Genomic DNA, 22,694 nt, shown 5'->3' with positions numbered 1-22,694 from the left:
AAATGCAAGTAGTGTGCACAAAACTGGGCAATGAGGTGTGCATGATAGCGCGATAAAATGCGTGCAAAATGCAAGTAGTGTGCACAGATCTGCGCAATAAGGTGCGCAAGATAGCGCGATAAAATGCGTGCAAAATGCAACTAGTGTGCGCAGAACTGCGCAATGAGGTGCGCAAGATAGCGGGATAAAATGCATGCAGAATGCAAGTAGTGTGCACAAAACTGCGCAATGAGGTGCGCAAGATGGCGCGATAAAATGCATGCAAAATGCAAGTAGTGTGCACAAAACTGCGCAATGAGGTGCGCAAGATGGCGCGATAAAATGCATGCAAAATGCAAGTAGTGTGCACACAACTGCGCAATGAGGTGCGCAAGATGGCGCGATAAAATGCATGCAAAATGCAAGTAGAGTGCACAAAATAGCGCAATGAGGTGCGAAAGATAGCGCGATAAAATGCATGCAAAATGCAAGTAGTGTGCACAGAACTGCGCAATGAGGTGCGCAAGATGGCGCGATAAAATGCATGCAAAATGCAAGTAGAGTGCACAAAACTGCGCAATGAGGTGCGCAAGATAGTGTGCACAAAACTGCGCAATGACGTGCGCAAGATAGCCCGATAAAATGCATGCAAAACCCAAGTAGAGTGCACAAAACTGGATAATGAGGTGCGCAAGATAGCGCGATAAAATTCATGCAAAATTGCGCAAGATGGCGCGATGAAATGCATGCAAAATGCAAGTAGAGTGCACAAAACTGCGCAATGAGGTGCGCAAGATGGCGCGATAAAATGCATGCAAAGTGCAAGTAGAGTGCACAAAACTGCGCAATGAGGTGCGCAAGATAGCGCGGTAAAATGCATGCAAAATGCAACTAGTGTGTACAGAACTGCGCAATGAGGTGCGTAAGATGGCGCAATAAAATGCATGCAAAACGCAAGTAGTGTGCACAAAACTGCGCAATGTGGTGCGCAAGATGGCGCGATGAAATGCATGCAAAATGCAAGTAGAGTGCACAAAACTGCGCAATGAGGTGCGCAAGATCGCGCGATCAAATGCATGCAAAATGCAACTAGCGTGCACAAAACTGCGCAATGAGGTGCGCAAGATGGCGCGATAAAATGAATGCAAAATGCAACTAGCGTGCACAAAACTGCGCAATGAGGTGAGCAACATGGCACGATAAAATGCGTGCAAAATGCAAGTAGAGTGCATAATACTGCGCAATGAGGTGCGCAAGATCGCGCGATAAAATGCATGCAAAATGCAACTAGCGTGCACAAAACTGCGCAATGAGGTGCGCATGATGGCGCGATAAAATGCATGCAAAAAGCAACTAGCGTGCACAAAACTGCGCAATGAGGTGCGCAAGATGGCGCGATAAAATGCATGCAAAATGCAAGTAGTGTGCACAAAACTGCGCAATGAGGTGCGCAAGATGGCGCGGTAAAATGCATGCAAAATGCAAGTAGAGTGCACAAAACTGCGCAATGAGGTGCGCAAGATCGCGCGATAAAATGCATGCAAAATGCAACTAGCGTGCACAAAACTTCGCAATGAGGTGCGCAAGATGGCGCGATAAAATGCATGCAAAATGCAAGTAGAGTGCACAATACTGCGCAATGAGGTGCGCAAGATCGCGCGATAAAATGCATGCAAAATGCAACTAGTGTGCACAAAACTGCGCAATGAGGTGCGCAAGATCGCGCGATAAAATGCCCGCAAAAAGCAACTAGCGTGCACAAAACTGCGCAATGAGGTGCGCAAGATGGCGCGATAAAATGCATGCAAAATGCAAGTAGAGTGCACAAAACTGCGCAATGAGGTGCGCAAGTTGGCGCGATAAAATACGTGCAAAATGCAAGTAGTGTGCACAAAACTGGGCAATGAGGTGCGCAAGATAGCGCGATAAAATGCGGGCAAAATGCAAGTAGTGTGCACAGAACTGCGCACTGAGGTGCGCAACACGGCGCGATAAAATGCATGCAAAATGCAAGTAGAGTGCACAAAACTGCGCAATGAGGTGCGCAAGATGGCGCGATAAAATACGTTCAAAATGCAAGTAGTGTGCACAAAACTGGGCAATGAGGTGCGGAAGATAGCGCGATAAAATGCGTGCAGAATGCAAGTAGTGTGCACAGAACTGCGCAATGAGGTGCGCAAGATAGCGGGATAAAATGCATGCAAAATGCAAGTAGTGTGCACAAAACTGCGCAATGAGGTGCGCAAGATGGCGCGATAAAATGCATGCAAAATGCAAGTAGAGTGCGCAAAACTGCGCAATGAGGTCCGCAAGTTGCGCAATAAAATGCATGCAAAATGCAAGTAGTGTGCCCAAAACTGCGCAATGAGGTCCGCAAGATAGCGCGATAAAATGCATGCAAAATGCAAGTAGTGTGCACAAAACTGCGCAATGAGGTGCGCAATATGGCGCGATAAAATGCATGCAAAATGCAAGTAGAGTGCACAAAACTGCACAATGAGGTGCGCAAGATAGCGCGATAAAATGCATGCAAAACGCAAGTAGAGTGCACAAAACTGCGCAATGAGGTGCGCATGATCGCGCGATAAAATGCATGCAAAATGCAACTAGCGTGCACAAAACTGCGCAATGAGGTGCGCAAGATGGCGCGATAAAATGCATGCAAAATGCAAGTAGAGTGCACAATACTGCGCAATGAGGTGCGCAAGATCGCGCGATAAAATGCATGCAAAATGCAACTAGCGTGCACAAAACTGCGCAATGAGGTGCGCATGATCGCGCGATAAAATGCACGCAAAAAGCAACTAGCGTGCACAAAACTGCGCAATGAGGTGCGCAAGATGGCGCGATAAAATGCATGCAAAATGCAAGTAGAGTGCACAAAACTGCGCAATGAGGTGCGCAAGATGGCGCGATAAAATACGTGCAAAATGCAAGTAGTGTGCACAAAACTGGGCAATGAGGTGTGCATGATAGCGCGATAAAATGCGTGCAAAATGCAAGTAGTGTGCACAGATCTGCGCAATAAGGTGCGCAAGATAGCGCGATAAAATGCGTGCAAAATGCAACTAGTGTGCGCAGAACTGCGCAATGAGGTGCGCAAGATAGCGGGATAAAATGCATGCAGAATGCAAGTAGTGTGCACAAAACTGCGCAATGAGGTGCGCAAGATGGCGCGATAAAATGCATGCAAAATGCAAGTAGTGTGCACAAAACTGCGCAATGAGGTGCGCAAGATGGCGCGATAAAATGCATGCAAAATGCAAGTAGTGTGCACACAACTGCGCAATGAGGTGCGCAAGATGGCGCGATAAAATGCATGCAAAATGCAAGTAGAGTGCACAAAATAGCGCAATGAGGTGCGAAAGATAGCGCGATAAAATGCATGCAAAATGCAAGTAGTGTGCACAGAACTGCGCAATGAGGTGCGCAAGATGGCGCGATAAAATGCATGCAAAATGCAAGTAGAGTGCACAAAACTGCGCAATGAGGTGCGCAAGATAGTGTGCACAAAACTGCGCAATGACGTGCGCAAGATAGCCCGATAAAATGCATGCAAAACCCAAGTAGAGTGCACAAAACTGGATAATGAGGTGCGCAAGATAGCGCGATAAAATTCATGCAAAATTGCGCAAGATGGCGCGATGAAATGCATGCAAAATGCAAGTAGAGTGCACAAAACTGCGCAATGAGGTGCGCAAGATGGCGCGATAAAATGCATGCAAAGTGCAAGTAGAGTGCACAAAACTGCGCAATGAGGTGCGCAAGATAGCGCGGTAAAATGCATGCAAAATGCAACTAGTGTGTACAGAACTGCGCAATGAGGTGCGTAAGATGGCGCAATAAAATGCATGCAAAACGCAAGTAGTGTGCACAAAACTGCGCAATGTGGTGCGCAAGATGGCGCGATGAAATGCATGCAAAATGCAAGTAGAGTGCACAAAACTGCGCAATGAGGTGCGCAAGATCGCGCGATCAAATGCATGCAAAATGCAACTAGCGTGCACAAAACTGCGCAATGAGGTGCGCAAGATGGCGCGATAAAATGAATGCAAAATGCAACTAGCGTGCACAAAACTGCGCAATGAGGTGAGCAACATGGCACGATAAAATGCGTGCAAAATGCAAGTAGAGTGCATAATACTGCGCAATGAGGTGCGCAAGATCGCGCGATAAAATGCATGCAAAATGCAACTAGCGTGCACAAAACTGCGCAATGAGGTGCGCATGATGGCGCGATAAAATGCATGCAAAAAGCAACTAGCGTGCACAAAACTGCGCAATGAGGTGCGCAAGATGGCGCGATAAAATGCATGCAAAATGCAAGTAGTGTGCACAAAACTGCGCAATGAGGTGCGCAAGATGGCGCGGTAAAATGCATGCAAAATGCAAGTAGAGTGCACAAAACTGCGCAATGAGGTGCGCAAGATCGCGCGATAAAATGCATGCAAAATGCAACTAGCGTGCACAAAACTTCGCAATGAGGTGCGCAAGATGGCGCGATAAAATGCATGCAAAATGCAAGTAGAGTGCACAATACTGCGCAATGAGGTGCGCAAGATCGCGCGATAAAATGCATGCAAAATGCAACTAGTGTGCACAAAACTGCGCAATGAGGTGCGCAAGATCGCGCGATAAAATGCCCGCAAAAAGCAACTAGCGTGCACAAAACTGCGCAATGAGGTGCGCAAGATGGCGCGATAAAATGCATGCAAAATGCAAGTAGAGTGCACAAAACTGCGCAATGAGGTGCGCAAGTTGGCGCGATAAAATACGTGCAAAATGCAAGTAGTGTGCACAAAACTGGGCAATGAGGTGCGCAAGATAGCGCGATAAAATGCGGGCAAAATGCAAGTAGTGTGCACAGAACTGCGCACTGAGGTGCGCAACACGGCGCGATAAAATGCATGCAAAATGCAAGTAGAGTGCACAAAACTGCGCAATGAGGTGCGCAAGATGGCGCGATAAAATACGTTCAAAATGCAAGTAGTGTGCACAAAACTGGGCAATGAGGTGCGGAAGATAGCGCGATAAAATGCGTGCAGAATGCAAGTAGTGTGCACAGAACTGCGCAATGAGGTGCGCAAGATAGCGGGATAAAATGCATGCAAAATGCAAGTAGTGTGCACAAAACTGCGCAATGAGGTGCGCAAGATGGCGCGATAAAATGCATGCAAAATGCAAGTAGAGTGCGCAAAACTGCGCAATGAGGTCCGCAAGTTGCGCAATAAAATGCATGCAAAATGCAAGTAGTGTGCCCAAAACTGCGCAATGAGGTCCGCAAGATAGCGCGATAAAATGCATGCAAAATGCAAGTAGTGTGCACAAAACTGCGCAATGAGGTGCGCAATATGGCGCGATAAAATGCATGCAAAATGCAAGTAGAGTGCACAAAACTGCACAATGAGGTGCGCAAGATAGCGCGATAAAATGCATGCAAAACGCAAGTAGAGTGCACAAAACTGCGCAATGAGGTGCGCATGATCGCGCGATAAAATGCATGCAAAATGCAACTAGCGTGCACAAAACTGCGCAATGAGGTGCGCAAGATGGCGCGATAAAATGCATGCAAAATGCAAGTAGAGTGCACAATACTGCGCAATGAGGTGCGCAAGATCGCGCGATAAAATGCATGCAAAATGCAACTAGCGTGCACAAAACTGCGCAATGAGGTGCGCATGATCGCGCGATAAAATGCACGCAAAAAGCAACTAGCGTGCACAAAACTGCGCAATGAGGTGCGCAAGATGGCGCGATAAAATGCATGCAAAATGCAAGTAGAGTGCACAAAACTGCGCAATGAGGTGCGCAAGATGGCGCGATAAAATACGTGCAAAATGCAAGTAGTGTGCACAAAACTGGGCAATGAGGTGTGCATGATAGCGCGATAAAATGCGTGCAAAATGCAAGTAGTGTGCACAGATCTGCGCAATAAGGTGCGCAAGATAGCGCGATAAAATGCGTGCAAAATGCAACTAGTGTGCGCAGAACTGCGCAATGAGGTGCGCAAGATAGCGGGATAAAATGCATGCAGAATGCAAGTAGTGTGCACAAAACTGCGCAATGAGGTGCGCAAGATGGCGCGATAAAATGCATGCAAAATGCAAGTAGTGTGCACAAAACTGCGCAATGAGGTGCGCAAGATGGCGCGATAAAATGCATGCAAAATGCAAGTAGTGTGCACACAACTGCGCAATGAGGTGCGCAAGATGGCGCGATAAAATGCATGCAAAATGCAAGTAGAGTGCACAAAATAGCGCAATGAGGTGCGAAAGATAGCGCGATAAAATGCATGCAAAATGCAAGTAGTGTGCACAGAACTGCGCAATGAGGTGCGCAAGATGGCGCGATAAAATGCATGCAAAATGCAAGTAGAGTGCACAAAACTGCGCAATGAGGTGCGCAAGATAGTGTGCACAAAACTGCGCAATGACGTGCGCAAGATAGCCCGATAAAATGCATGCAAAACCCAAGTAGAGTGCACAAAACTGGATAATGAGGTGCGCAAGATAGCGCGATAAAATTCATGCAAAATTGCGCAAGATGGCGCGATGAAATGCATGCAAAATGCAAGTAGAGTGCACAAAACTGCGCAATGAGGTGCGCAAGATGGCGCGATAAAATGCATGCAAAGTGCAAGTAGAGTGCACAAAACTGCGCAATGAGGTGCGCAAGATAGCGCGGTAAAATGCATGCAAAATGCAACTAGTGTGTACAGAACTGCGCAATGAGGTGCGTAAGATGGCGCAATAAAATGCATGCAAAACGCAAGTAGTGTGCACAAAACTGCGCAATGTGGTGCGCAAGATGGCGCGATGAAATGCATGCAAAATGCAAGTAGAGTGCACAAAACTGCGCAATGAGGTGCGCAAGATCGCGCGATCAAATGCATGCAAAATGCAACTAGCGTGCACAAAACTGCGCAATGAGGTGCGCAAGATGGCGCGATAAAATGAATGCAAAATGCAACTAGCGTGCACAAAACTGCGCAATGAGGTGAGCAACATGGCACGATAAAATGCGTGCAAAATGCAAGTAGAGTGCATAATACTGCGCAATGAGGTGCGCAAGATCGCGCGATAAAATGCATGCAAAATGCAACTAGCGTGCACAAAACTGCGCAATGAGGTGCGCATGATGGCGCGATAAAATGCATGCAAAAAGCAACTAGCGTGCACAAAACTGCGCAATGAGGTGCGCAAGATGGCGCGATAAAATGCATGCAAAATGCAAGTAGTGTGCACAAAACTGCGCAATGAGGTGCGCAAGATGGCGCGGTAAAATGCATGCAAAATGCAAGTAGAGTGCACAAAACTGCGCAATGAGGTGCGCAAGATCGCGCGATAAAATGCATGCAAAATGCAACTAGCGTGCACAAAACTTCGCAATGAGGTGCGCAAGATGGCGCGATAAAATGCATGCAAAATGCAAGTAGAGTGCACAATACTGCGCAATGAGGTGCGCAAGATCGCGCGATAAAATGCATGCAAAATGCAACTAGTGTGCACAAAACTGCGCAATGAGGTGCGCAAGATCGCGCGATAAAATGCCCGCAAAAAGCAACTAGCGTGCACAAAACTGCGCAATGAGGTGCGCAAGATGGCGCGATAAAATGCATGCAAAATGCAAGTAGAGTGCACAAAACTGCGCAATGAGGTGCGCAAGTTGGCGCGATAAAATACGTGCAAAATGCAAGTAGTGTGCACAAAACTGGGCAATGAGGTGCGCAAGATAGCGCGATAAAATGCGGGCAAAATGCAAGTAGTGTGCACAGAACTGCGCACTGAGGTGCGCAACACGGCGCGATAAAATGCATGCAAAATGCAAGTAGAGTGCACAAAACTGCGCAATGAGGTGCGCAAGATGGCGCGATAAAATACGTTCAAAATGCAAGTAGTGTGCACAAAACTGGGCAATGAGGTGCGGAAGATAGCGCGATAAAATGCGTGCAGAATGCAAGTAGTGTGCACAGAACTGCGCAATGAGGTGCGCAAGATAGCGGGATAAAATGCATGCAAAATGCAAGTAGTGTGCACAAAACTGCGCAATGAGGTGCGCAAGATGGCGCGATAAAATGCATGCAAAATGCAAGTAGAGTGCGCAAAACTGCGCAATGAGGTCCGCAAGTTGCGCAATAAAATGCATGCAAAATGCAAGTAGTGTGCCCAAAACTGCGCAATGAGGTCCGCAAGATAGCGCGATAAAATGCATGCAAAATGCAAGTAGTGTGCACAAAACTGCGCAATGAGGTGCGCAATATGGCGCGATAAAATGCATGCAAAATGCAAGTAGAGTGCACAAAACTGCACAATGAGGTGCGCAAGATAGCGCGATAAAATGCATGCAAAACGCAAGTAGAGTGCACAAAACTGCGCAATGAGGTGCGCATGATCGCGCGATAAAATGCATGCAAAATGCAACTAGCGTGCACAAAACTGCGCAATGAGGTGCGCAAGATGGCGCGATAAAATGCATGCAAAATGCAAGTAGAGTGCACAATACTGCGCAATGAGGTGCGCAAGATCGCGCGATAAAATGCATGCAAAATGCAACTAGCGTGCACAAAACTGCGCAATGAGGTGCGCATGATCGCGCGATAAAATGCACGCAAAAAGCAACTAGCGTGCACAAAACTGCGCAATGAGGTGCGCAAGATGGCGCGATAAAATGCATGCAAAATGCAAGTAGAGTGCACAAAACTGCGCAATGAGGTGCGCAAGATGGCGCGATAAAATACGTGCAAAATGCAAGTAGTGTGCACAAAACTGGGCAATGAGGTGTGCATGATAGCGCGATAAAATGCGTGCAAAATGCAAGTAGTGTGCACAGATCTGCGCAATAAGGTGCGCAAGATAGCGCGATAAAATGCGTGCAAAATGCAACTAGTGTGCGCAGAACTGCGCAATGAGGTGCGCAAGATAGCGGGATAAAATGCATGCAGAATGCAAGTAGTGTGCACAAAACTGCGCAATGAGGTGCGCAAGATGGCGCGATAAAATGCATGCAAAATGCAAGTAGAGTGCGCAAAACGGCGCAATGAGGTGCGCAAGTTGCGCAATAAAATGCATGCAAAATGCAAGTAGTGTGCCCAAAACTGCGAAATCAGGTGCGAAAGATAGCGCTATAAAATGCATGCAAAATGCAAGTAGTGTGCACAAAACAGCGCAATGAGGTGCGCAAGATGGCGCGATAAAATGCATGCAAAATGCAAGTAGAGTGCACAAAACTGCGCAATGAGGTGCGCAAGATAGCGCGATAAAATGCATGCAAAATGCAAGTAGAGTGCACAAAACTGCGCAATGAGGTGCGCAAGATAGCGCGATAAAATGCATGCAAAATGCAAGTAGTGTGCACAAAACTGCGCAATGAGGTGAGCAAGATGGCGCGAAAAAATGCATGCAAAATGCAAGTAGAGTGCACAAAACTGCACAATGAGGTGCGCAAGATGGCGCGATAAAATGCATGCAAAACGCAAGTAGAGTGCACAAAACTGCGCAATGAGGTGCGCAAGATCGCGCGATAAAATGCATGCAAAACGCAAGTAGAGTGCACAAAACTGCGCAATGAGGTGCGCAAGATCGCGCGATAAAATGCATGCAAAATGCAACTAGCGTGCACAAAACTGCGCAATGAGGTGCGCAAGATGGCGCGATAAAATGCATGCAAAATGCAAGTAGAGTGCACAATACTGCGCAATGAGGTGCGCAAGATCGCGCGATAAAATGCATGCAAAATGCAACTAGCGTGCACAAAACTGCGCAATGAGGTGCGCATGATCGCGCGATAAAATGCACGCAGAAAGCAACTAGCGTGCACAAAACTGCGCAATGAGGTGCGCAAGATGGCGCGATAAAATGCATGCAAAATGCAAGTAGAGTGCACAAAACTGCGCAATGAGGTGCGCAAGATGGCGCGATAAAATACGTGCAAAATGCAAGTAGTGTGCACAAAACTGGGCAATGAGGTGGGCAAGATAGCGCGATAAAATGCGTGCAAAATGCAAGTAGTGTGCACCGAACTGCGCAATAAGGTGCGCAAGATAGCGCGATAAAATGCGTGCAAAATGCAACTAGTGTGCACAGAACTGCGCAATGAGGTGCGCAAGATAGCGGGATTAAATGCATGCAAAATGCAAGTAGTGTGCCCAAAACTGCGCAATGAGGTGCGCAAGATGGCGCGATAAAATGCATGCAAAATGCAAGTAGAGTGCGCAAAACTGCGCAATGAGGTGCGCAAGTTGCGCAATGAAATGCATGCAAAATGCAAGTAGTGTGGCCAAAATTGCGCAATGAGGTGCGAAAGATAGCGCGATAAAATGCATGCAAAATGCAAGTAGTGTGCACAAAACAGCGCAATGAGGTGCGCAAGATGGCGCGATAAAATGCATGCAAAATGCAAGTAGAGTGCACAAAACTGCGCAATGAGGTGCGCAAGATAGCGCGATAAAATGCATGCAAAATGCAAGTACAGTGCACAAAACTGCGCAATGAGGTGCGCAAGAAAGCGCGATAAAATGCATGCAAAATGCAAGTAGTGTGCACAAAACTGCGCAATGAGGTGAGCAAGATGGCGCGAAAAAATGCATGCAAAATGCAAGTAGAGTGCACAAAACTGCACAATGAGGTGCGCAAGATGGCGCGAAAAAATGCATGCAAAATGCCACTAGCGTGCAAAAAACTACGCAATGAGGTGCGCAAGATGGAGCAATAAAATGCATGCAAAATGCAACTAGCGTGCACAAAACTGCGCAATGAGGTGCGCAAGATGGCGCGATAAAATGCATGCAAAATGCAAGTAGAGTGCACAAAACTGCGCAATGAGGTGCGCAAGCTCGCGCGATAAAATGCATGCAAAATGCAACTAGCGTGCACAAAACTGCGCAATGAGGTGCGCAAGATGGCGCGATAAAATGCATGCAAAATGCAACTAGTGTGCACAAAACTGGGCAATGAGGTGCGCAAGATTGCGCGATAAAATGCGTTCAAAATGCAAGTAGTGTGCACAAAACTGCCCAATGAGGTGCGCAAGATGTCGCGATAAAATGCCTGAAAAATGCAAGTAGAGTGCACAAAAATGCGCAACGAGGTGCGCAAGATGGCGCGATAAAATGCATGCAAAATGCAACTAGTGTGCACAGAATAGCGCAATGAGGTGCGCAAGATGGCGCGATAAACTGCATGCAAAATGCAAGTAGAGTGCTCACAACTGCGCAATGAGGTGCGCAAGATAGCGCGATAAAATGCATGCAAAATGCAAGTAGAGTGCACAAAACTGCGAAATGAGGTGCGCAAGATCGCGCGATAAAATGCATGCAAAATGCAACTAGCGTGCACAAAACTGCGCAATGAGGAGCGCAAGATGGCGCGATAAAATGCATGCAAAATGCAAGTAGAGTGCACAAAAATGCGCAATGAGGTGCGCAAGATCGTGCGATAAAATGCGTGCAAAATGCAAGTAGAGTGCACAAAACTGCGCAATGAGGTGCGCAAGATCGCGCGATAAAATGCATGCAAAATGCAACTAGCGTGCACAAAACTGCGCAATGAGGTGCGCAAGATGGCGCGATAAAATGCATGCAAAATGCAAGTAGAGTGCACAATACTGCGCAGTGAGGTGCGCAAGATCGCGCGATAAAATGCATGGAAAATGCAACTAGCGTGCACAAAACTGCGCAATGAGGTGCGCAAGATCGCGCGATAAAATGCACGCAAAAAGCAACTAGCGTGCACAAAACTGCGCAATGAGGTGCGCAAGATGGCGCGATAAAATGCATGCAAAATGCAAGTAGAGTGCACAAAACCGCGCAATGAGGTGGGCAAGATGGCGCGATAAAATGCACGCAAAAAGCAACTAGCGTGCACAAAACTGCGCAATGAGGTGCGCAAGATGGCGCGATAAAATGCATGCAAAATGCAAGTAGTGTGCACAAAACTGCGCAATGAGGTGCGCAAGATAGCGCGATAAAATGCATGCAAAATGCAAGTAGTGTGCACAAAACTGCGCAATGGGGTGCGCAAGATAGCGCCATAAAATGCATGCAAAATGCAAGTAGAGTGCACAAAACTGCGCAATGAGGTGCGCAAGATGGCGCGATAAAATGCGTGCAAAATGCAAGTAGTGTGCACAAAACTGCGCAATGAGGTGCGCAAGATAGCGCGATAAAATGCATGCAAAATGCAACTAGTGTGCACAGAATAGCGCAATGAGGTGCGCAAGATGGCGCGATAAAATGCATGCAAAATGCAAGTAGAGTGCACAAAACTGCGCAATGAGGTGCGCAAGATGGCGCGATAAAATACGTTCAAAATCCAAGTAGTGTGCACAAAACTGGGCAATGAGGTGCGCAAGATAGCGCGATAAAATGCGTGCAAAATGCAAGTAGTGTGCACAGAACTGCGCAATAAAGTGCGCAAGATAGCGCGATAAAATGCGTGCAAAATGCAACTAGGGTGCACAGAACTGCGCAATGAGGTGCGCAAGATCGCGCGATAAAATGCATGCAAAATGCAACTAGCGTGCACAAAACTGCGCAATGAGGTGCGCAAGATGGCGCGATAAAATGCATGCAAAATGCAACTAGTGTGCACAAAACTGGGCAATGAGGTGCGCAAGATTGCGCGATAAAATGCGTGCAAAATGCAAGTAGTGTGCACAAACTGCGCAATAAGGTGCGCAAGATAGCGCGATAAAATGCGTGCAAAATGCAACTAGTGTGCACAGAACTGCGCAATGAGGTGCGCAAGATAGCGGGATTAAATGCATGCAAAATGCAAGTAGTGTGCACAAAACTGCGCAATGAGGTGCGCAAGATGGCGCGATAAAATGCATGCAAAATGCAAGTAGAGTGCGCAAAACTGCGCAATGAGGTGCGCAAGTTGCGCAATGAAATGCATGCAAAATGCAAGTAGTGTGGCCAAAATTGCGCAATGAGGTGCGAAAGATAGCGCGATAAAATGCATGCAAAATGCAAGTAGTGTGCACAAAACAGCGCAATGAGGTGCGCAAGATGGCGCGATAAAATGCATGCAAAATGCAAGTAGAGTGCACAAAACTGCGCAATGAGGTGCGCAAGATAGCGCGATAAAATGCATGCAAAATGCAAGTAGAGTGCACAAAACTGCGCAATGAGGTGCGCAAGAAAGCGCGATAAAATGCATGCAAAATGCAAGTAGTGTGCACAAAACTGCGCAATGAGGTGAGCAAGATGGCGCGAAAAAATGCATGCAAAATGCAAGTAGAGTGCACAAAACTGCACAATGAGGTGCGCAAGATGGCGCGAAAAAATGCATGCAAAATGCCACTAGCGTGCAAAAAACTACGCAATGAGGTGCGCAAGATGGAGCAATAAAATGCATGCAAAATGCAACTAGCGTGCACAAAACTGCGCAATGAGGTGCGCAAGATGGCGAGATAAAATGCATGCAAAATGCAAGTAGAGTGCACAAAACTGCGCAATGAGGTGCGCAAGCTCGCGCGATAAAATGCATGCAAAATGCAACTAGCGTGCACAAAACTGCGCAATGAGGTGCGCAAGATGGCGCGATAAAATGCATGCAAAATGCAACTAGTGTGCACAAAACTGGGCAATGAGGTGCGCAAGATTGCGCGATAAAATGCGTGCAAAATGCAAGTAGTGTGCACAAAACTGCCCAATGAGGTGCGCAAGATGTCGCGATAAAATGCCTGAAAAATGCAAGTAGAGTGCACAAAAATGCGCAACGAGGTGCGCAAGATGGCGCGATAAAATGCATGCAAAATGCAACTAGTGTGCACAGAATAGCGCAATGAGGTGCGCAAGATGGCGCGATAAAATGCATGCAAAATGCAAGTAGAGTGCTCACAACTGCGCAATGAGGTGCGCAAGATAGCGCGATAAAATGCATGCAAAATGCAAGTAGAGTGCACAAAACTGCGCAATGAGGTGCGCAAGATCGCGCGATAAAATGCATGCAAAATGCAACTAGCGTGCACAAAACTGCGCAATGAGGAGCGCAAGATGGCGCGATAAAATGCATGCAAAATGCAAGTAGAGTGCACAAAAATGCGCAATGAGGTGCGCAAGATCGTGCGATAAAATGCGTGCAAAATGCAAGTAGAGTGCACAAAACTGCGCAATGAGGTGCGCAAGATCGCGCGATAAAATGCATGCAAAATGCAACTAGCGTGCACAAAACTGCGCAATGAGGTGCGCAAGATGGCGCGATAAAATGCATGCAAAATGCAAGTAGAGTGCACAATACTGCGCAGTGAGGTGCGCAAGATCGCGCGATAAAATGCATGGAAAATGCAACTAGCGTGCACAAAACTGCGCAATGAGGTGCGCAAGATCGCGCGATAAAATGCACGCAAAAAGCAACTAGCGTGCACAAAACTGCGCAATGAGGTGCGCAAGATGGCGCGATAAAATGCATGCAAAATGCAAGTAGAGTGCACAAAACCGCGCAATGAGGTGCGCAAGATGGCGCGATAAAATGCACCCAAAAAGCAACTAGCGTGCACAAAACTGCGCAATGAGGTGCGCAAGATGGCGCGATAAAATGCATGCAAAATGCAAGTAGTGTGCACAAAACTGCGCAATGAGGTGCGCAAGATAGCGCGATAAAATGCATGCAAAATGCAAGTAGTGTGCACCAAACTGCGCAATGGGGTGCGCAAGATAGCGCCATAAAATGCATGCAAAATGCAAGTAGAGTGCACAAAACTGCGCAATGAGGTGCGCAAGATGGCGCGATAAAATGCGTGCAAAATGCAAGTAGTGTGCACAAAACTGCGCAATGAGGTGCGCAAGATAGCGCGATAAAATGCATGCAAAATGCAACTAGTGTGCACAGAATAGCGCAATGAGGTGCGCAAGATGGCGCGATAAAATGCATGCAAAATGCAAGTAGAGTGCACAAAACTGCGCAATGAGGTGCGCAAGATGGCGCGATAAAATACGTTCAAAATGCAAGTAGTGTGCACAAAACTGGGCAATGAGGTGCGCAAGATAGCGCGATAAAATGCGTGCAAAATGCAAGTAGTGTGCACAGAACTGCGCAATAAAGTGCGCAAGATAGCGCGATAAAATGCGTGCAAAATGCAACTAGGGTGCACAGAACTGCGCAATGAGGTGCGCAAGATCGCGCGATAAAATGCATGCAAAATGCAACTAGCGTGCACAAAACTGCGCAATGAGGTGCGCAAGATGGCGCGATAAAATGCATGCAAAATGCAACTAGTGTGCACAAAACTGGGCAATGAGGTGCGCAAGATTGCGCGATAAAATGCGTGCAAAATGCAAGTAGTGTGCACAAACTGCGCAATGAGGTGCGCAAGATGGCGCGATAAAATGCCTGCAAAATGCAAGTAGAGTGCACAAAAATGCGCAATGAGGTGCGCAAGTTGCGCAATAAAATGCATGCAAAATGCAAGTAGTGTGCACAAAACTGCGCAATGAGGTGCGCAAGATGGCGCGATAAAATGCATGCAAAATGCAAGTAGTGTGCACAAAACTGCGCAATGAGGTGCGCAAGATAGCGCGATAAAATGCATGCAAAATGCAAGTAGTGTGCACAAAACTGCGCAATGGGGTGCGCAAGATAGCGCCATAAAATGCATGCAAAATGCAAGTAGAGTGCACAAAACTGCGCAATGAGGTGCGCAAGATGGCGCGATAAAATGCGTGCAAAATGCAAGTAGTGTGCACAAAACTGCGCAATGAGGTGCGCAAGATAGCGCGATAAAATGCATGCAAAATGCAACTAGTGTGCACAGAATAGCGCAATGAGGTGCGCAAGATGGCGCGATAAAATGCATGCAAAATGCAAGTAGAGTGCACAAAACTGCGCAATGAGGTGCGCAAGATAGCGCGATAAAATGCGTGCAAAATGCAACTAGTGTGCACAGAACTGCGCAATAAGGTGCGCAAGATAGCGCGATAAAATGCGTGCAAAATGCAACTAGTGTGCACAGAACTGCGCAATGAGGTGCGCAAGATAGCGGGATAAAATGCATGCAAAATGCAAGTAGTGTGCACAAAACTGCGCAATGAGGTGCGCAAGATGGCGCGACAAAATGCATGCAAAATGCAAGTAGAGTGCGCAAAACTGCGCAATGAGGTGCCCAAGTTGCGTAATTAAATGCATGCAAAATGCAAGTAGTGTGCACAAAACTGCGCAATGAGGTGCGCAAGATAGCGCAATAAAATGCATGCAAAATGCAAGTAGTGTGCACAAAACTGCGCAATGAGGTGCGCAAGATGGCACGATAAAATGTAGAGTGCACAAAACTGCGCAATGAGGTGCGCAAGATCGCGCGATAAAATGCATGCAAAATGCAACTAGCGTGCACAAAACTGCGCAATGAGGTGCGCAAGATGGCGCGATAAAATGCATGCAAAATGCAAGTAGAGTGCACAATACTGCGCAGTGAGGTGCGCAAGATCGCGCGATAAAATGCACGCAAAAAGCAACTAGCGTGCACAAAACTGCGCAATGAGGTGCGCAAGATGGCGCGATAAAATGCATGCAAAATGCAAGTAGAGTGCACAAAACCGCGCAATGAGGTGCGCAAGATGGCGCGATAAAATACGTGCAAAATGCAAGTAGTGTGCACAAAACTGGGCAATGAGGTGTGCTAGATAGCGCGATAAAATGCGTGCAAAATGCAAGTAGTGTGCACAGAACTGCGCAATAAGGTGCGCAAGATAGCGCGATAAAATGTGTGCAAAATGCAACTAGTGTGCACAGAACTGCGCAATGAGGTGCGCAAGATAGCGGGATAAAATGCATGCAAAATGCAAGTAGTGTGCACAAAACTGCGCAATGGGGTGCGCAAGATAGCGCCATAAAATGCATGCAAAATGCAAGTAGAGTGCACAAAACTGCGCAATGAGGTGCGCAAGATGGCGCGATAAAATGCGTGCAAAATGCAAGTAGTGTGCACAAAACTGCGCAATGAGGTGCGCAAGATAGCGCGATAAAATGCATGCAAAATGCAACTAGTGTGCACAAAACGGCGCAATGAGGTGCGCAAGATAGCGCGATAAAATGCGTCCAAAATGCAAGTAGTGTGCACAAAACTGCGCAATGAGGTGCGCAAGATAGCGCGATAAAATGCATGCAAAATGCAACTAGTGTGCACAGAATAGCGCAATGAGGTGCGCAAGATGGCGCGATAAAATGCATGCAAAATACAAGTAGAGTGCACAAAACTGCGCAATGAGGTGCGCAAGATGGCGCGATAAAATACGTTCAAAATGCAAGTAGTGTGCACAAAACTGGGCAATGAGGTGCGCAAGATAGCGCGATAAAATGCGTGCAAAATGCAAGTAGTGTGCACAGAACGGCGCAATATGGTGCGCAAGATAGCGCGATAAAATGCGTGCAAAATGCAACTAGTGTGCACAGAACTGCGCAATGAGGTGCGCAAGATAGCGGGATAAAATGCATGCAAAATGCAAGTAGTGTGCACAAAACTGCGCAATGAGGTGCGCAAGATGGCGCGACAAAATGCATGCAAAATGCAAGTAGAGTGCGCAAAACTGCGCAATGAGGTGCCCAAGTTGCGTAATAAAATGCATGCAAAATGCAAGTAGTGTGCACAAAACTGCGCAATGAGGTGCGCAAGATAGCGCGATAAAATGCATGCAAAATGCAAGTAGTGTGCACAAAACTGCGCAATGAGGTGCGCAAGATGGCGCGATAAAATGCATGCAAAATGCAAGTAGAGTGCACAAAACTGCGCAATGAGGTGCGTAAGATGGCGCGATAAAATGCATGCAAAATGCAAGTAGAGTGCACAAAACTGCGCAATGAGGTGCGCAAGATCGCGCGATAAAATGCATGCAAAATGCAACTAGCGTGCACAAAACTGCGCAATGAGGTGCGCAAGATCGCGCGATAAAATGCATGCAAAATGCAAGTAGAGTGCACAATACTGCGCAGTGAGGTGCGCAAGATCGCGCGATAAAATGCATGGAAAATGCAACTAGCGTGCACAAAACTGCGCAATGAGGTGCGCAAGATCGCGCGATAAAATGCACGCAAAAAGCAACTAGCGTGCACAAAACTGCGCAATGAGGTGCGCAAGATGGCGCGATAAAATGCATGCAAAATGCAAGTAGAGTGCACAAAACCGCGCAATGAGGTGCGCAAGATGGCGCGATAAAATACGTGCAAAATGCAAGTAGTGTGCACAAAACTGGGCAATGAGGTGTGCAAGATAGCGCGATAAAATGCGTGCAAAATACAAGTAGTGTGCACAGAACTGCGCAATAAGGTGCGCAAGATAGCGCGATAAAATGTGTGCAAAAAGCAACTAGTGTGCACAGAACTGCGCAATGAGGTGCGCAAGATAGCGGGATAAAATGCATGCAAAATGCAAGTAGTGTGCACAAAACTGCGCAATGAGGTGCGCAAGATGGCGTGATAAAATGCATGCAAAATGCAAGTAGAGTGCGCAAAACTGCGCAATGAGGTGCGCAAGTTGCGCAATAAAATGCATGCAAAATGCAAGTAGTGTGCCCAAAACGGCGCAATGAGGTGCGCAAGATAGCGCGATAAAATGCATGCAAAATGCAAGTAGTGTGCACAAAACAGCGCAATGAGGTGCGCAAGATGGCGCGATAAAATGCATGCAAAATGCAAGTAGAGTGCACAAAACTGCGCAATGAGGTGCGCAAGATCGCGCGATAAAATGCATGCAAAATGCAAGTAGAGTGCACAAAACTGCGCAATGAGGTGCGCAAGATAGCGCGATAAAATGCATGCAAAATGCAACTAGTGTGCACAAAACTGCGCAATGAGGTGAGCAAGATGGCGCGAAAAAATGCATGCAAAATGCAAGTAGAGTGCACAAAACTGCACAATGAGGTGCGCAAGATGGCGCGAAAAAATGCATGCAAAATGCAACTAGCGTGCACAAAACTTCGCAATGAGGTGCGCAAGATGGCGCGATAAAATGCATGCAAAATGCAACAAGCGTGCACAAAACTGCGCAATGAGGTGCGCAAGATGGCGCGATAAAATGCATGCAAAATGCAAGTAGAGTGCACAAAACTGCGCAATGAGGTGCGCAAGCTCGCGCGATAAAATGCATGCAAAATGCAACTAGCGTGCACAAAACTGCGCAATGAGGTGCGCAAGATGGCGCGATAAAATGCATGCAAAATGCAACTAGTGTGCACAAAACTGGGCAATGAGGCGCGCAAGATGGCGCGAAAAAATGCATGCAAAATGCCACTAGCGTGCAAAAAACTACGCAATGAGGTGCGCAAGATGGAGCGATAAAATGCATGCAAAATGCAACTAGCGTGCACAAAACTGGGCAATGAGGTGCGCAAGATGGTGCGATAAAATGCATGCAAAATGCAAGTAGAGTGCACAAAACTGCGCAATGAGGTGCGCAAGCTCGCGCGATAAAATGCATGCAAAATGCAACTAGCGTGCACAAAACTGCGCAATGAGGTGCGCAAGATGGCGCGATAAAATGCATGCAAAATGCAACTAGTGTGCACAAAACTGGGCAATGAGGTGCGCAAGATTGCGCGATAAAATGCGTGCAAAATGCGAGTAGTGTGCACAAAACTGCGCAATGAGGTGCGCAAGATGGCGCGATAAAATGCCTACAAAATGCAAGTAGAGTGCACAAAAATGCGCAATGAGGTGCGCAAGATGGCGCGATAAAATGCATGCAAAATGCAACTAGTGTGCACAGAATAGCGCAATGAGGTGCGCAAGATGGCGCGATAAAATGGATGCAAAATGCAAGTAGAGTGCACAAAACTTCGCAATGAGGTGCGCAAGATAGCGCGATAAAATGCATGCAAAATGCAAGTAAAGTGCACAAAACTGCGCAATGAGGTGCGCAAGATCGCGCGATAAAATGTATGCAAAATGCAACTAGCGTGCACAAAACTGCGCAATGAGGTGCGCAAGATGGCGCGATAAAATGCATGCAAAATGCAAGTAGAGTGCACAAAAATGCGCAATGAGGTGCGCAAGATCGTACGATAAAATGCATGCAAAATGCAAGTAGTGTGCACAAAACTGCGCAATGAGGTGCGCAAGATAGCGCGATAAAATGCATGCAAAATGCAAGTAGTGTGCACAAAACTGCGCAATGGGGTGCGCAAGATAGCGCCATAAAATGCATGCAAAATGCAAGTAGAGTGCACAAAACTGCGCAATGAGGTGCGCAAGATGGCGCGATAAAATGCGTGCAAAATGCAAGTAGTGTGCACAAAACTGCGCAATGAGGTGCGCAAGATAGCGCGATAAAATGCATGCAAAATGCAACTAGTGTGCACAGAATAGCGCAATGAGGTGCGCAAGATGGCGCGATAAAATGCATGCAAAATGCAAGTAGAGTGCACAAAACTGCGCAATGAGGTGCCCCAGATGGCGCGATAAAATACGTTCAAAATGCAAGTAGTGTGCACAAAACTGGGCAATGAGGTGCGCAAGATAGCGCGATAAAATGCGTGCAAAATGCAAGTAGTGCGCACAGAACTGCGCAATAAAGTGCGCAAGATAGCGCGATAAAATGCGTGCAAAATGCAACTAGTGTGCACAGAACTGCGCAATGAGGTGCGCAAGATGGCGCGATAAAATGCATGCAAAATGCAACTGGCGTGCACAAAACTGCGCAATGAGGTGCGCAAGATGGCGCGATAAAATGCATGCAAAATGCAAGTAGAGTGCACAAAACTGCGCAATGAGGTGCGCAAGCTCGCGCGATAAAATGCATGCAAAATGCAACTAGCGTGCACAAAACTGCGCAATGAGGAGCGCAAGATGGCGCGATAAAATGCATGCAAAATTGAACTAGTGTGCACAAAACTGGGCAATGAGGTGTGCAAGATTGCGCGATAAAATGCGTGCAAAATGCAAGTAGTGTGCACAAACTGCGCAATGAGGTGCGCAAGATGGCGCGATAAAATGCCTGCAAAATGCAAGTAGAGTGCACAAAAATGCGCAATGAGGTGCGCAAGTTGCGCAATAAAATGCATGCAAAATGCAAGTAGTGTGCACAAAACTGCGCAATGAGGGGCGCAAGATAGCGCGATAAAATGCATGCAAAATGCAAGTAGTGTGCACAATACTGCGCAATGAGGTGCGCAAGATAGCGCCATAAAATGCATGCAAAATGCAAGTAGTGTGCACAAAACGGCGCAATGAGGTGCGCAAGATAGCGCGATAAAATGCGTGCAAAATGCAAGTAGTGTGCACAAAACTGCGCAATGAGGTGCGCAAGATAGCGCGATAAAATGCATGCAAAATGCAACTAGTGTGCACAGAATAGCGCAATGAGGTGCGCAAGATGGCGCGATAAAATGCATGCAAAATACAAGTAGAGTGCACAAAACTGCGCAATGAGGTGCGCAAGATGGCGCGATAAAATACGTTCAAAATGCAAGTAGTGTGCACAAAACTGGGCAATGAGGTGCGCAAGATAGCGCGATAAAATGCGTGCAAAATGCAAGTAGTGTGCACAGAACTGCGCAATAAGGTGCGCAAGATAGCGCGATAAAATGCGTGCAAAATGCAACTAGTGTGCATAGAACTGCGCAATGAGGTGCGCAAGATAGCAGGATAAAATGCATGCAAAATGCAAGTAGTGTGCACAAAACTGCGCAATAAGGTGCGCAAGATGGCGCGATAAAATGCATGCAAAATGGAAGTAGAGTGCGCAAAACTGCGCAATGAGGTGCCCAAGTTGCGCAATAAAATGCATGCAAAATGCAAGTAGTGTGCACAAAACTGCGCAATGAGGTGCGCAAGATAGCGCGATAAAATGCTTGCAAAATGCAAGTAGTGTGCACAAAACTGCGCAATGAGGTGCGCAAGATGGCGCGATAAAATGCATGCAAAATGCAAGTAGAGTGCACAAAACTGCGCAATGAGGTGCGCAAGATGGCGCGATAAAATGCATGCAAAATGCAAGTAGAGTGCACAAAACTGCGCAATGAGGTGCGCAAGATCGCGCGTTAAAATGCATGCAAAATGCAACTAGCGTGCACAAAACTGCGCAATGAGGTGCGCAAGATGGCGCGATAAAATGCATGCAAAATGCAAGTAGAGTGCACAATACTGCGCAATGAGGTGCGCAAGATCGCGCGATAAAATGCATGGAAAATGCAACTAGCGTGCACAAAACTGCGCAATGAGGTGCGCAAGATCGCGCGATAAAATGCACGCAAAAAGCAACTAGCGTGCACAAAACTGCGCAATGAGGTGCGCAAGATGGCGCGATAAAATGCATGCAAAATGCAAGTAGAGTGCACAAAACCGCGCAATGAGGTGCGAAAGATAGCGCGATAAAATCCGTGCAAAATGCAAGTAGTGTGCACAAAACTGGGCAATGAGGTGTGCAAGATAGCGCGATAAAATGCGTGCAAAATGCAAGTAGTGTGCACAGAACTGCGCAATAAGGTGCGCAAGATAGCGCGATAAAATGTGTGCAAAATGCAACTAGTGTGCACAGAACTGCGCAATGAGGTGCGCACGATAGCGGGATAAAATGCATGCAAAATGCAAGTAGTGTGCACAAAACTGCGCAATGAGGTGCGCAAGATGGCGCGATAAAATGCATGCAAAATGCAAGTACAGTGCGCAAAACTGCGCAACGAGGTGCGCAAGTTGCGCAATAAAATGCATGCAAAATGCAAGTAGTGCGCCCAAAACTGCGCAATGAGGTGCGCAATATAGCGCGATAAAATGCATGCAAAATGCAAG

This window comes from Camellia sinensis, unplaced genomic scaffold (assembly GCF_055761805.1).
Source record: "Camellia sinensis isolate YWXY unplaced genomic scaffold, ASM5576180v1 Unanchor4, whole genome shotgun sequence".
NCBI lineage: Eukaryota > Viridiplantae > Streptophyta > Magnoliopsida > Ericales > Theaceae > Camellia > Camellia sinensis.
Note: the sequence above shows the minus strand (reverse complement) of the source record.